The 13931-nt window shown below is 54.3% G+C and overlaps 1 long non-coding RNA gene across 1 annotated transcript in view; it reads left to right on the forward strand.

Moving 5' to 3' along the window:
- Nucleotides 1–12272, forward strand: part of LOC140595345 (uncharacterized) — a 51275-nt gene extending 39003 nt beyond the window's left edge. The window contains exons 2-3 of the long non-coding RNA XR_011996882.1: nucleotides 4093–4180; nucleotides 10029–12272. This is a non-coding gene — a long non-coding RNA (uncharacterized lncRNA). The remainder of the gene's footprint in view (nucleotides 1–4092; nucleotides 4181–10028) is intronic.
- Nucleotides 12273–13931: the final 1659 nt, after the last annotated feature.

The raw sequence follows: 13931 nt of genomic DNA on the forward strand, positions 1-13931 counted from the left end.
GGCAGCTAAGTGGAATTGAATCTTGTTTAAGGAGGAGGCCCACGCCTCCCCGGGCCTGTAATTTACTGCGAGGTTGACAAGATGAAAGCGGAATTTTCAGTGGCATAATCGCCGGGACCTCGGGGAACCACGGGAGATGAGCCACCAGGCAGGAGGTGGCGGCCAGGCTGTGAGCGAGCTCCAGGGCTCTGATCCCGCCGTGAACACGGCAGGAGGTGTACGCAAGGTAGCGGGGCTCAGAGCTGGGCCAAGGCCAGCTGGCTAAGCCCAGGGCTCAGGCCACGTTGTGTCTGCTGTCATCTCCAGAGCTGAGGCCAGGCCCCAGGTTTTTCAGCAGATTTGATGTAGCAGAACGTGCTGCCCCGGACGGCGGTGCCAGCAGCTACTGACAGCCCTCAGCTTAAGCCTCTTCCCGGGACTGCCCTCAGCCAAAGGGAGCTGTCTTGCTCAAGGTCACACCCTCTGGAGGGGTGGGCAGCCCATGTCCAGTGTCTGGTAGATGCATGGAATCTGGTAGATGCATGGAATCGGAGCCCGGCCCCTTCTCTCGACTGGGAGCATCGCTGCTCAGCGAGCCCGTGGATCGTGGATCGTGGATCGGGCTGGGACCTCCGCTGGGACGACCTCATGATTCAACTTCCTCCTCACCACCAGCACCTCCCTCCTGCAGTGTTCCCCCCAACTCTCCACAGTATACCTCCTGCAGGCCGATCTCTGCCCTGGAGCCTGTTTCCAGGGAGCCAGACCTGAGGCCTTCTGTCATGAGAAGGAAGCTTGTTTTATTTTATTTTATTTTATTTTATTTTATTTTATTTTATTTTATTTTATTTTATTTTATTTTATTATTTATTTTATTTTTAAGATTTATTTATTTGAGAGAGAGAGAGAGAGTGCATGCAAGCGATGGTGGTGGGTGGGAAGGGTAGGCAGAGGGAGAGAAGCAGCCTCCCCGCTGAGCATGGAACCCAATAACATATGGGGCTCAATCCCATGACCCTGAGATCATGACCTGAGCCCAAGAGTCAGATGCTTAACAGTCTGAACTCCCCAGGAGGCTTGTTTCAAAGCAGCATCTGTGTGTAGTGTTGGGATAGAGTCACAGAGACTTCTTTTCCAGATGGGGAAACTGAGGCCAGAGAAGAAAGAAACCTACCTGGGAACACTTGGTGTTAGGGGCAGAAGCTAGGACACTAGACTCCAAGCCCAGGAGTCCAGCACCTCCATTTCACAGCAGGGAAGACTGAGGCCCAGAAGGTTGGAGGGTGTGACTCCCCATCTGTTACCAGGCGCAGGGGAGGGGCGGGGCAGGTAATCGAAGCAGTGTGCACGGCTTCGGAGTTGAACCCTTAGCCACGTGGTCGGGAGTACCACCTCTTCTTGTGCCTCTGTATTTCCATCAGTGACAGGAGAAGCTAAAGCCGGGCTCAGGAGGGTGGTGTGAGGATGGTCGAATGAATTAGCCATAGAGCTCGCGCTGGTTGTGTGTCGGGGGGTGAGGGGTGCCTTCACACACGTCTTGATGACTCACTGTGAAGATGGTAGGTGCACCGTGCTTGATCTCCGTGGTGCCACTTCCTGGCCACCCGGCCCCGGGCTCCCAGGTCAGTGCCAGAATCTGCTGGGGAGCTATCCCAGACCAAGGACAGGCTCAGACTTTCCTTGTTCAGGGCCCAGCTCCCCCACTTCCTGGCTGTCACCCAGAGCCAGCTACTTCACCTCTCGGCGCCCCAGCTTCTTCATCTGTAAAATAATAATCAGACCGTGGCACAGAGGAAACAAGGTAACTCGTGTAAAGTACTTAGCACAGTGGTCAGTCAGCCCAGCTTCTTCACATCTAGCTCATCAAATATTCAAGTCCTGGCACTCAGAAAGTGCCCTCAAATGTTGCCTATTAGTATTATTATCATTGCTACTGCACCAGACGCTCTGGGGACCCAGGGATGTATTTTGAGCAAGTCCCCCTTGTTACACTGCCAGCATGACCCTTGCCTTCTGACGACCCCTGGAAATCACAGTTTGACTTTTCGTTGTAAAGAAGCCCAGAGAGGGCGGAGACTTGCCCAAAATCAGCTAGCGTGGCCGGATCAAAGCCAAGTTCCAGCCTGTCCACTCGCCTTCCCAGTCTAGAGAGCTTTCTCTTGTACTGCAAAGGGACGGATTCCTTAATGTCATCTGCGGGTTGCAATAAAAATTAACTACCCTGAATATGTCATCATCAAAGCAGCTCCAGGACAGAGAAGGGATTAAGGGAGACAAACGAAATGTGTCAGATGTGCTCCTGGGGTACGGAAGTGGGCTCTGTAGTGGCTCTTTGGAGGGCCCCCTACCCTACTGGGCACACACACACACACACACACACACACACCCGGTCTGCTGGTCGCTTCTGCTGTGGGGGTGAGACTCACTACGAGCCATAGGATGGGCACTACCTGAGACTGTGAGCTAGCAGAGCTGACGATGGGGCTTGGCCCTCGTCCGGCCCAGGCTCTCTCTCCCTGCCACTCTTCATACATCCCACTGACAGCTGCAGAGCCACGTGGGGCCAACTCAGTTCTCACCCCAGACCAGAGGGTAGTGCTTTACCATCTGGATAGGGGCAAGAGGTGAGTCCTTCTCTACCAAGGCTGCTAACCCGGAGCAGCTGGATGCATCAGGGCAAAGGCTCTGGTACAGAGCCTGGTCTCTGCCCATAGGGATCCTCTGCAACAAATAAATGGTCATAGGCTCAGGTCTGGGGGACCCTCCCTCCAGCTGGAGCCCATATCCCAGGCACTGTGTGCATGTGTGTGTGTGTGGGGGGGGCAGACCCAGAGGGAGCATCAAGCTGCTGCTCGGATGGCAGAGCTGGGATCAGGTGTGTGCATGATGTGAGCAAATGCAGACCATCAGGGTCATGCAGACGGACCATCAGGGAGGTAGAACAGGGGAGAAGGAAGTGGAAAGGAAAGGAGTTGCTGACCAGGAAGAGGGCAGGAGAAAGGAGGAAGGAAGAGGAAGAAGGAGCATGGCTGGAATGGAGGTAGGGAACAGGGTACGGCCATGCCGTGGAGTACTATACAGCCGTGAAAAGGGCAGGCTCGAGAACAAAGACAAATCTCAAAAACATAATGCTGAGAAAAAGAAGCAAAACACAAAAAGAGTAGGATTCCATCTACATCCAGCTCAGGCACAAGCAAAACTAAGCTGAGACTTTAGGAGGGCATAGGTGGGTGATAAACTCTACAGAAAGACAAAGAGCCAGGATAGAGGGACACAGGGGGTGGCCGCTAGGAAGGGACACAGCAGAGGCTCCTAAGGAGGGGGCTATATTCAGTGTTTTGATGGATGGGTGGATCCACAGGGCTCATTTTCTATTATTGATCACTTATTGACCACTGTGCTAAGTACTTTGAATGAGTTACTTTATTTGTTAAACTCCGCATTTATGATTAGTATACTTTTTTGGTAGAAATGTTGAATTTCACAATTTTCGCTGAAGACAAAAAGCTGACAAAGAGGAGGAGGGAGAGAGGAGGAGCGAACGGAGGAGGCGGCTCCGGCATGAGAGGGAGAAGGGGTTCCTGGGGCCATGCTTGGCTGGCACCACAGCGGGGCCCTGTCCCCCATCCGGCCGCGTTTGTAAAATGGAATAAATATTGACACGGCCAGGATGGTATTCAATTTGTCCTGATCACTGGGCTGCGGTGAGTTCTGACAGGGCTCGGTGTAAAACAGCAGCTCGGGATGTAATTTCTACTGTCAACATGATGTACAGCGGACTCTGCCCGCGGCACCAGCAGGCGGGCAGGGCGGGGGCAGGGCAGGGAGGCAGGTGCAGGCCGGGGGCATCTGGGGTGGAAGGTTCTGGGCAGGCCAGCCCTGGGCAGGCGAGCAGTGGCAGCCAAGGGGCATGTGTGTGTGTGCGTGTGTATGCATACGCGTGTGTGTTCGTCACTTGCGTGGGAGGTCGGGCCTTGAGAAGAGACCCAGGCAGAGGGTGAACAGCATCAAGAGGCGTTGTCGGGAGGGACATGGTTCGTGCTTAGAGCCAAAGGCAAGCCTGTCCTTCCGGGCACTCACCCAGCACCCTACCACGGCCTGTTTGGATTCCAGATCCACCACCAACGAGCTGTGTGACCTTGGACAAGTCCCTCAACCTCTCTGAACCACTGTCCCTTCTTCTGAAATTTTAAAGACAGCGGTGAGTTGTGAGAATTCAATCAGTCCGCTGACATAAAGTGCTCTGCATAGAACTAAGTGTTACCTCTTATTATTAGCTAATTGGATGGCACCACGCCTGGCACACAGTAAAAGCTCTATAAATGTTATCTATCATTATTCTCACTGACTCAGAATCGGCTCAATATATGCAACCTGCCTTTCTTTCTCCCTTCTCTTCCTTATATCCGCCAAGCCTGTTCCACCAAAGGAGCAAGGCTTGGGACAAAGCCTACTGGGTCCCCCTGCCCCCGCATCCTTACCAGAGGGAAGTGAGATTGTGAAGGGGTAACAGTAACTTACTGTATGGAGCTACTGTGAGCAGTAAGTGGGGTGGAGCCCAAAGCCTTAGTAGGTGCTCGGCGGATGTCAGCTAAAACAAAACAAAAGCTAAGAGTTATTCTTGATGTCGCCCCCCCCCCCCCCCCCCCGGCTGCCACTTCATTCGCTACATCTGATCCATCTGGTCTGGTCCCTTTGCTTCCTTAATATTTCATATCTGCCACTTCTTCTCCACCCCAAGGTGGCCTCCCTGGTCTGAGCCATCACCACCGACTCTGGCCACGCTGCCACTGCCTTGCTCACTGGTTCCCCTGCTTCCTGTCCTGCACACCAGCAGTTTGGTCTTTAAGCGGCAAACTCGGTGATCTTAAAAATACAAATTTGATCACATCTTCTGTGTTCTATGCCTTCCTGTTGCTCTTGAGCCAGAATCTAAACTCCTTAAGCTGCTGGTAAGCTGCCTCGCTCCCGACGCTGTGCTCTGGCCCCTGAGCTCTGAGGCCCTGGCTTTTTGCTGGTTCTGTTACCTGCAGCTTGTTCACTTGCCCCTCCTCTTTGTTTCAGCTCAAAACCCCTTTCTCGGGGGATTGCCCGTCACCAGCCCATCTGCCCCTAATGAGAGTGTGTCTCCTGTGAAGTGTGGGGGTCTTTGTACTTTCTGGTTGTGGAACATTGTACATGTACCCATGAGATTATTGGGTTAACAAACATCTCCCCTTATACACACACACGCAACAGAAGGCCATGGCCATGGGCCTCTGATTCACCCACGACTACATCCTTAGCCTCCAACACAGCCTGGCCTATAGTAGGTGCTTGATAAATATTTGATGACTCAATAAACAGAAGCAGCAGAAGGAAACGGTGCCACCTGTCCTTCTGTTCATCTGTCCATTCGCTCATTCTTTTATCCATGCCCACACAGAGCAATAGTGGAGGCGCCCACAGCCAGCAGGTCAATCAAGGGAGAATTTGGTTCTGAGCCACGGCTCAGACGAACGAGCTCACAGGGGTCTGGGGGAGGAGGCACAGAGCAGAGGCCAACTGGGCTGGGTGTGGAGGGGTGGGCCAGGGTTGCAGGGTTGCACATAGGGCAACAAGGGAGAGGGCATTCCTAGCACAGGGAACAGCAGGAGCAAAGGGCCTGAGGCATGCAGGTTGGAAATAGTGGGTGGAGCCCTCTGCTTGAGAGATAGACATAGGAAAAGAGGCAATGGCCATGAGGTAGGGTGGGCAGGTCCAGATCTCCCAGGGCCTTGAGCAGCCACGTGTGTGGTGGCAGACAGTACAGGCTTTGGAGCTAACAGCCCGGGGTTCAAATCCCAGCTCCCCAACATACCAGACAACCTCTTTATGCCTCTGTTGGCTCATCTGCAAAATGAGGGCAAGTAACAGTACGTACCTGAAAGGATTGTGTGCAGCTTCATTGAGCATGAGAAACCCTTTGTTACTCCGGATGGTACCTAATGAATGGTAACTAACTCACTTTGTCTCAGGGAAGGTTTCAAACGGGGAACCTTCTAGACTGAACTGGGCTTCATGAGGGCATATTTGTGCTCCGCATAGACTGGGGGACAGACTGGGGGCCCTTGGAATAGCCTTTGCAGATGGGGTGACCATGTGAATGGGATGTGTATGGCCTCGGCTCTGCTCATTCCCTCTCCCCTCACCTCCCACCTCTGCCTCCCTAGGTAATGGGCCAGCTACCTGGCCCAGAAGCTTTGGTAGATCCTGACCCCCCCACACACAAACACACTCAGAGATGTAACCCCCACCCCACACCGGCAATACACTGCTGAGTTTAGAGGACATGGCATCACACCCACCCACAGCCCCAGAAATAGCCGATGGGTTCAGCCCACACACAGCAGACTCGCATCCAGTCCCTCCCTGCACACTCACTGCACCTCCAATGTACAGGGAGTTGTTCAAGGGTTGTTCTGGCCTGAAGGGAGAGCACTGAGCTGGTAGAAATAATTTCCCCCCAGGGAGAAGACAGCAGCCAAGCACAGAGAGCTCTGGGCTCAGGATCCAGTGGGCAGAGTGCCGCGGGGACTCGGAGAGGGCAGACAGGAGCCAGGCTGCCGGGCACGGCCCCCACTGGCAAATCCCCCCTCCTCCCGGGCACCAGCCTTGTGCTACAGCAGGAGGCACCACCCTTACCCCGTACACACCTCACTCTTCTTGGAATGAGGTGTGCTCGTGGGCTCCAGGGCAGTTGTTAAGTGCATGAATGAATAAATCAACAAGGAGATAAATATCTATGAACCCCTTTTACCTACTTGGTGCAAAACAGGGGTCCGGTAGTAGTTGTCAGGTGACCAGAAATAAGAACAACAGCCAGTATTCTCACATCAGCTAATATTTATTACCAAACACCATAGATCCCACCATGTGCATCATCCCATTGATTCTTCACATTGACCCTAGCCCCATTTCTCAGATGAGAAAACTGGGAGAGAAATGGAGCAAATTTACCAAGGTCAAACATACAGGAATGGATGCAACTCAGACCCCTGACTTTGGACCCCATCATCTTAGTTTCCCTGAATCCCCAGAGATAGGGGCTAGGAAGATTATCAGGAGCTTTAGGGAGGAGGCAGAGATGAGGAGCTCCAGGCTACTCCATGAAGTCTCCCCCACTTTGTGGTGCGTGGGGGTCACTATGCCCAGCCCCTCTTCTTGGTCTTGGCAGAGAGAGAGGGTAGGAAATGAATGTGGGATGGGTAGATAGGAAGCCCTTCCTCTGTCCCCAGGGAGACAGCCAGATGACAAAGGAGAGCCTGGAGCCACTGAGCTGGCAGTCATACAGCCTTGGCAGCAATGATACCAAGGCATTGAGAAATCAAGAAAGGACATGCCGGCCACTCAGCCTAGACACTGGAAGGACACAGTGTGGGCAGTGGCAGTGATGCCCAGAGCATAGACAAGGCCACAGCAAATCAGCAAGGCTGGCAGGTCCTCACTGAGAGGAAAAGAATGTTGCCCAAGCAAATTCTGAGGCAAGACTCTCCAGGGTCCCTCCCAGGGCCAGCTCTTTCGTGGCTCTGCCAGGAATGTGTGGGAAGGAATGGGGAGGGATGGAAGAAGCAATAGTCATGGTTTCTGTCCTCCAGAAGCTTGCCGTCACTGCTGACACCAAACCCCAGAGACGACTCAGCCAGACAGGTCCAAGGGAGTTCAGAGGAGAGAGAATGAGAGTCTGGAGGAAATAGGGGCTGGATCCTCAAGGCCCAAAGTGGGTAGAGCCAGTCGTTCAACATCACCAAAGCCACAGATTGTACCATCTTTCTTAGTAAGTCCCTAGAGCTTCTTGGAGGCTGGCTTCCTTCATTGTCCCAAAGTGGCTGCTGTAGCTCCAGCCATCACCTCCTCACACAAGCAGAAAATGAAAAGTTTCTCCTCAAGGCCTCTCTTTTTAAGGAGCAAAAAACAATTCCCAGAAGCTCTCCAGCAGGTATCCCTTTAGATCTCACTAGCCAGAGTTGTGTCACATGATACTTTCTAAAACAATCATTGGTGGGGACAGGGGAATGGTTCTCACTGGTTTAGACTAATCACTGTTCACAGGGGCTGGCTGAGCACATGGCCAAGCTTGGGAGCGAACACTGAAACAGAATTGAAACAAGAAAGAAGGACTAGGAAACGAATTGGCTATTAGCAGCAGGCCTATCTGTTTCCCATCCTTCTCTTTTATATATCATGAAACCCAGCAGGCTGTGGGGTCGGGCTAGGGGCTAGGAAAGCAGGCAAAAGGAACCTTCAAAAAAACCCCAGAAGGGCTGTCACCCACCCCCACCTGTGTCTCTGCCGACCTGCCTCCCAATCTCTCCTGAACCCACTCCATTCGAGCCTGCGCGCCCACCATGCCACCAAACTAGCTTTGATCAAGGCTTCCAATGACCTCCATGTTGCTAAAGCCAGTGGGGAGTTCAAGGTCCACATCTGACTTGACCTGGCAGTAGGGTGACCATGTAATTCATCCTCTAGACTGGGAGTAAAGAGGGGAGGGGGGACAGGGGTGCTTGGGTGGCTCAGTTGGTTAAGCATCTGCCTTGGGCTCAGGTCATGATCCCAGAGTCCTGGGATGGAGCTCCCTGCTCAGTGGGGAGCCTGCTTCTCTGTCTCCCTCTGCTGCTCCCCCTGCAAGTCCTCTCTCTCTCTCTCTCTTTCTCTCGCTCTCTGTGTGTCAAATAAATAAAATCTTTTTAAAAATGTTTTTTTTAAAAAGGGGGGGACACTCTTAGCAGTGGTGCCAGGACAACAGATGTAAAGCAGGACTGTCAGAGGCCAAGCTGGACAGAGGTCACTCCCAGACAGCGCAGCCTGCACAGTTGATGACCCATTCCTCCTCACGCACTGTCCTCAGTGGGCTTTCAGGATAACTCCTCCCTCTTTGCCTCCCCTCCCCTGCCCTCCTCTTCCCTCCAGCTCAGGCTCCTTCATGGGCCCTCCTCATCTCCCGGATTTCTGCAATGAAGATGCTGGGCCTCTCCACCCAGGAGTGTGCTCACTCCTTCGTGGGCTCGTCCGGTCTCAGCCCTAAATACCATCCAAGTGCCCAGCTTCACACCTGCAGCGGGGCCCCCCCGCGGGCGAGCCCCTGGCGGTAGGGGCGCTGGTCTGCTCCCCATGCTACCGGGTGTCCAACAGGCTTTGAATATAACACGCGCAAGACTGCGTTCCCGCCCTCCCCACACCTGCTCTGCCCGAAGCTGCCTTCAGCTCGGTGAGAGGGAGCCCCGCCAGTCCCCTTACTGAGGTGGCCCGAAGGTCACGCTTGGGTCCTCTTCCCCTGGCAGCCCATCTGGGACCCACACTGTACCTGCGGCACGGCTCCACTTCTCGGGCTCCTCTACTGCTCCCCTATGGTCCAAGCCTCCTTTGCTTCTCCCCTGCATTGTTGAGCCAGTCCCCCCAGACCCCCTCCAGGCCCAGCTTCCCTCTATTTTGAGCACAATAGCCACTGAGATCTTTTAAAATGTAAATTAGATCATGTCAATTCTGCTCAAACCCTCCCAGGGTAGGGGTCCCATCTCACAGTAAAAACCCAGAGGAGACGCTGCAGGCTCTGATGCCCACCTCTGTATTTTCTCTGACTCCGTCTCCCGCTGCTGACACCCCATCACTCCACTTCAGCAACTAGGGATTTCTTGCTAGTCCTCCTGCACACCAAACATGCACTGACCTCAGGACCTTTGTGCTTGCTGTTCCCGCAGCCTGGAATGCTCTTCTCCCAGCTATGTGCACAGCCCTGCCTCCTGCCCTCGCTTTGGATCTCTGTTCAAATGTCACCTTAGCCGTGAAGCCTTCCCTGACCACCTTGTATAAATTATCATTTATAGTAGATGATTGGGAAACAGAGAGAGCGAGCTAATCCCCACCCCTACCAACCCCACACACACGCTCTAGCACTTCCTATGCCCATTATCCCGCTTTGTTTTTCTCAACAGCATTTACCATGAAATGTCATGTTCTGTGTTTATTGTCTGTCCCCCACTAGACTTGCAAGGACAAGGACTCTACCCATTTCTTTTCATTGTGCCTAGAACAACACAGAGTGGAAATTCGCAAATATCTCTGGAATGAATGAATGTGCATGAGATACACGCATACACGACGACATCCATGATGGCAGATGCAGGCCCTCATGCACATAGGAATCACATGCGAGTACGTGGGAGAGCACACGGATCACAGGAGCTGAGGCTGAAGAGTGGAGAGGCCAAAGCCAACATTTATTGAGCCAGACGAGGGCTTGACTTTTAATTCCATTTGGGATGGAACAGCTGTGCAGTAGGTTGAGACCTGGGGCTCAGAGAAAGCCACCAACACACTCAAGATCTCATGGGAAGGCCTGGCAGATTCGAATGCAGGCCCGAGGCTCCACAGCCGCCTCCCCTGAAGGCCTGGATGGGGTCCCATGGTTACACCCGCTCAGAAGACACAGCTGGAGCAGGAAAGGGAGGAAGGTGGGGGAGAGAGGAGGCCGGAGTGTCTGCAGCAGTCCTGGCAGGGCCACGCGGAGTGGTGAATTGGCAGGTGGCCAGGAAACCTGGCCAAAGCGTCCGCGAGTGGCCCCGGGAGGGTGATACGGAGGCCTGGGGAGGAGGGAGAGGTGGGGGCTCTGAGGGCCGCGCCCCTCAAACTGTAGCGCAGGATGTGCCCTGCACCAGGGTGCCTGGCCAAGGGACAGGCCCGGGGCTGAGCCACAGCCACCCTTGTTCCGCCAAGTGCGCCCCCTGGCACGAAGTTACATCCACTGAGAGGGGCGACTTTTCCTGTTCCTTCAAAGATGCACTACACCAAGGGCAGTCCTGGGTTCGAGACCACACTGCCACTTTGGTCGATACCCTTGACTCTGCTTTGCTCCTCTCTAAAGTGGGACTTGACCTCTGGCCTTTGTTCCAAGCAGTCCTTCCAGGGAGAGCTCCTTCTGCTCCTGCACACCCCCAATTCCACAAGTCCAGATCCTTCTTGCGCTTTAACTTCCAAGGCCACCTTCTCTACGATGCCGTCCCTCCTCTGCGCCCCACTGTGCTGCGCTTGGCTCTCTGGCGTTGAAGGACTTCCATCATAAAATTCCCTTATGGCCGGAGACCATTTCGGTCTCCTGTGGCTTTTATTGTATTAAATTCCTCTCAGTACTTCTCTGCACACACAGAATAAAATGGAAACTGCTTTCCCTGCTCCCAGTCCTGCTTGATCTGGCCCGTGCGCCCCAGTGCTGACTCATCTTTAAGCCACCTTCTTGCTCTGCACCAGCCACAGTGGCCTCCTTACTGTTCCTCAGCTTAATCCGGCCTCTGGACCTTTGTGTGTACTGTTCACTCTGCGTGGAAACCTTTCCTGCCAGGATCCTTCTCACCTTTCCAGATCAGCCAAATGTCACCTCCTCTGAGAGGCCCTCCCTGATAGCACATCTCTAATAAGACACCCACTCCAGCCCTTCCATCATGCTCTTCCTCCCCCTTTTCTTGTCTTATATTCCTTCTTAACACATATCACCCCCAGAAATTCTCTGGTAGGTTTCTTTCCTTTATAACTAGAAGGTCAACCTCACAAGGACCAGGACTATTTTGCTTTGTTCGCAGTGCCCAGCACAGGGGCTGGCACTGGGGAGGTGTGGTAAATACTGGTTGAAAGAGTAAACGAATAACCATAAGAAATGTATCTCTCTCCTGATATAGAGCCGAGGAACTGATTGTATCTTGCTGTCTTCACAGAAAAACAATGTTGAAAGTATGCAGATTGAATGAATGAATGAATGCATTTCTGGCTCCCCACTTGTAGTAGATGCTAAGGTTTGACGAATGAATGAATGACAGAATCACTGAAAAGGTGGTGTAAAGAAAGAAAGGGAAGGAGGGAGAGGGGAGGAAACAGAGCAGCAATGGGGTGCCTGCAAACACTGGGGATCGCCCACCCCCGCACCCCCACAGCTCTCCCCAGAGGTGGTCCCAGCCTCCCCCCAGTCTCACCCTCCCGCGGGCCCCTCCCCTTTGCATCCCTGCAGGGCTGTGATGGGTCCTGGAACTGCCTGATGGAGTCAGGGGAACAGTTCCTGCCGAGCCCGCAGGGAAGTCATAAGCTCCAGGAAATGAAGGCTGCGGAGCGATGCCTCCTCCTCACCCATAACTCCAGCCTCATTACGACCAGCCCAGGCTGTAACGGGGGAGATCAGAGGGAGATCCCCAGAGGCAGCGGCACAGCTCCAGGATCGCAGAGCAGGGCCACAAGGGGAGCGGGGGAGGGGGGGTGTCCTCATCCCTTGGCTCTACTTTCATGCCTAGGCCCCACAGGGTGGGGGTGAGGAAGGGGTGAGACAGGGGTTGGGGGGGTGCTGGGGATGCTCGTGCCAGGGTCACCACATGACCTCCTGACCTCCATTAGTTCAGGCTTGGGACCTGATGGGAAAGAGGGAACAGCACGTTCACCTGTTTGGGACTCCTCCCTCCTCTCTTCCTGAGGGGCTGTGAGGTCTTCTCCTTCTCACTGCCCTGAGATGCAACTTTAACCTCCTCACCGTCCCCTCCTCCAACAGGTGACTCCCCACCCTGAACCCCTTCCGTAAGGAAGCTCCTTTGCCTGTGCAGGGAAAGAACAGTGGGGAACCAAGCATGTGCAGAAGGAGTATAAAATAGCAACCTTCACAGTTGCTAGGACATACAAGTCAGTTAAAGGCCATGCTGTGGAGCTGGGCCACAGGAGGTGGTCTGCATTTCTTCTGCCCCAAAGATTCCAGCCACCTTTGTTCCACAGGAGGACCTGGACGGGGCCGGGTCAATCCTTCTCGGATCCTCTGCCCAGCCACACACCTCATGTTTCCCTCCGGACTACCCCAACCAGCCAGACACCCCCCTGGACTGCCTGCACACTCCTTTGCCACCATGCCCATCCCTTTCTCCCCTTGGGCTCAGAAGCCCCGCCTCCAAGAACAGCCTGGATTCCCTCCTACCACCTTCCCCTTCCAGACACCGGTGCCCACTCTCTTCCCTGAACCCTTCCTGGAGCCCTGCTCACACACCACCTGGCACCAATGTTGCCCACCCCACTAAACTGTGAGCTTATTTATTCTTTGTCCTAGCATCCCGATCAGACCGCCCAAGCCAATGATGCTCAGTGGAATTGAGCTGTGGAACTGAGCTGAAGTGGGCCTGGGGAGAGGGGAGGGGACTGAGCCCCTCACCTCTAGTCACTCTTGTCAGCGCCTGAAATTCCTCCATTAAAGCAGCAGTGCTGTCCCCTGTAAACACCCACATTAAGCCATTATTCATCATTATGGCTTGAGTAGGAGTTAGTCCCTCAGATCCTTTCTTGCTGAAAGCAGGATCTGATGGAGGTGAGGGAAGGAGAGATGGATTCATCTGGGGACGGCAGTGCTGGGCCAGGACGGCGAGAAGTGTCTCCCAGACTCTGCAAAAGGAGGGTTTTCCAGGGCAATGTGGAGGCACTACAGCAAGCTCAGAGGGGTTGTGGCCCCGCCCAAAGTCACTCAGGGCGCCTCCAAGCAAGGCCCCCTGGGACTCAGATGCCCCCCCCCCCCACAGGGGCTGAGATCAGAGGGCCTTCCCTAGGCTCTATTTTTGATGGAATGACCTTTCACCTGCTTTCAGAAGGCAGGAATGTGGGTGGCAGGCTGGATGCCGGACTCTGTGCAGCAGGAGGCCTGGGTCCTGGGAGCCCCTGAAGACCTCTTCTAGAAGTGCCTGCTCCCTCTCCGAGGTGGAGAATTTCCAGGGGGTGGGCTGGGCGGGACCGATTGTCAGCCAGCATCAGGGGTAGCAGCTGATAAAGACTGGGCTCCCCTGGGCACCAGGGAGAAGGAGCTGGGCCAGGGGCCGTGAGAAAGTGGGGGAGGCGGGGGGGGGGGGGGGGGGGGGACAGGTGCGTGATGGGAGCTGAAAGAAAGGATCCAGGGCTGGGGCTGGGGGTGGGGGTGGGGGTGGGGG

The sequence above is a fragment of the Vulpes vulpes genome, chromosome 14 (assembly GCF_048418805.1).
Source record: "Vulpes vulpes isolate BD-2025 chromosome 14, VulVul3, whole genome shotgun sequence".
Lineage (NCBI taxonomy): Eukaryota > Metazoa > Chordata > Mammalia > Carnivora > Canidae > Vulpes > Vulpes vulpes.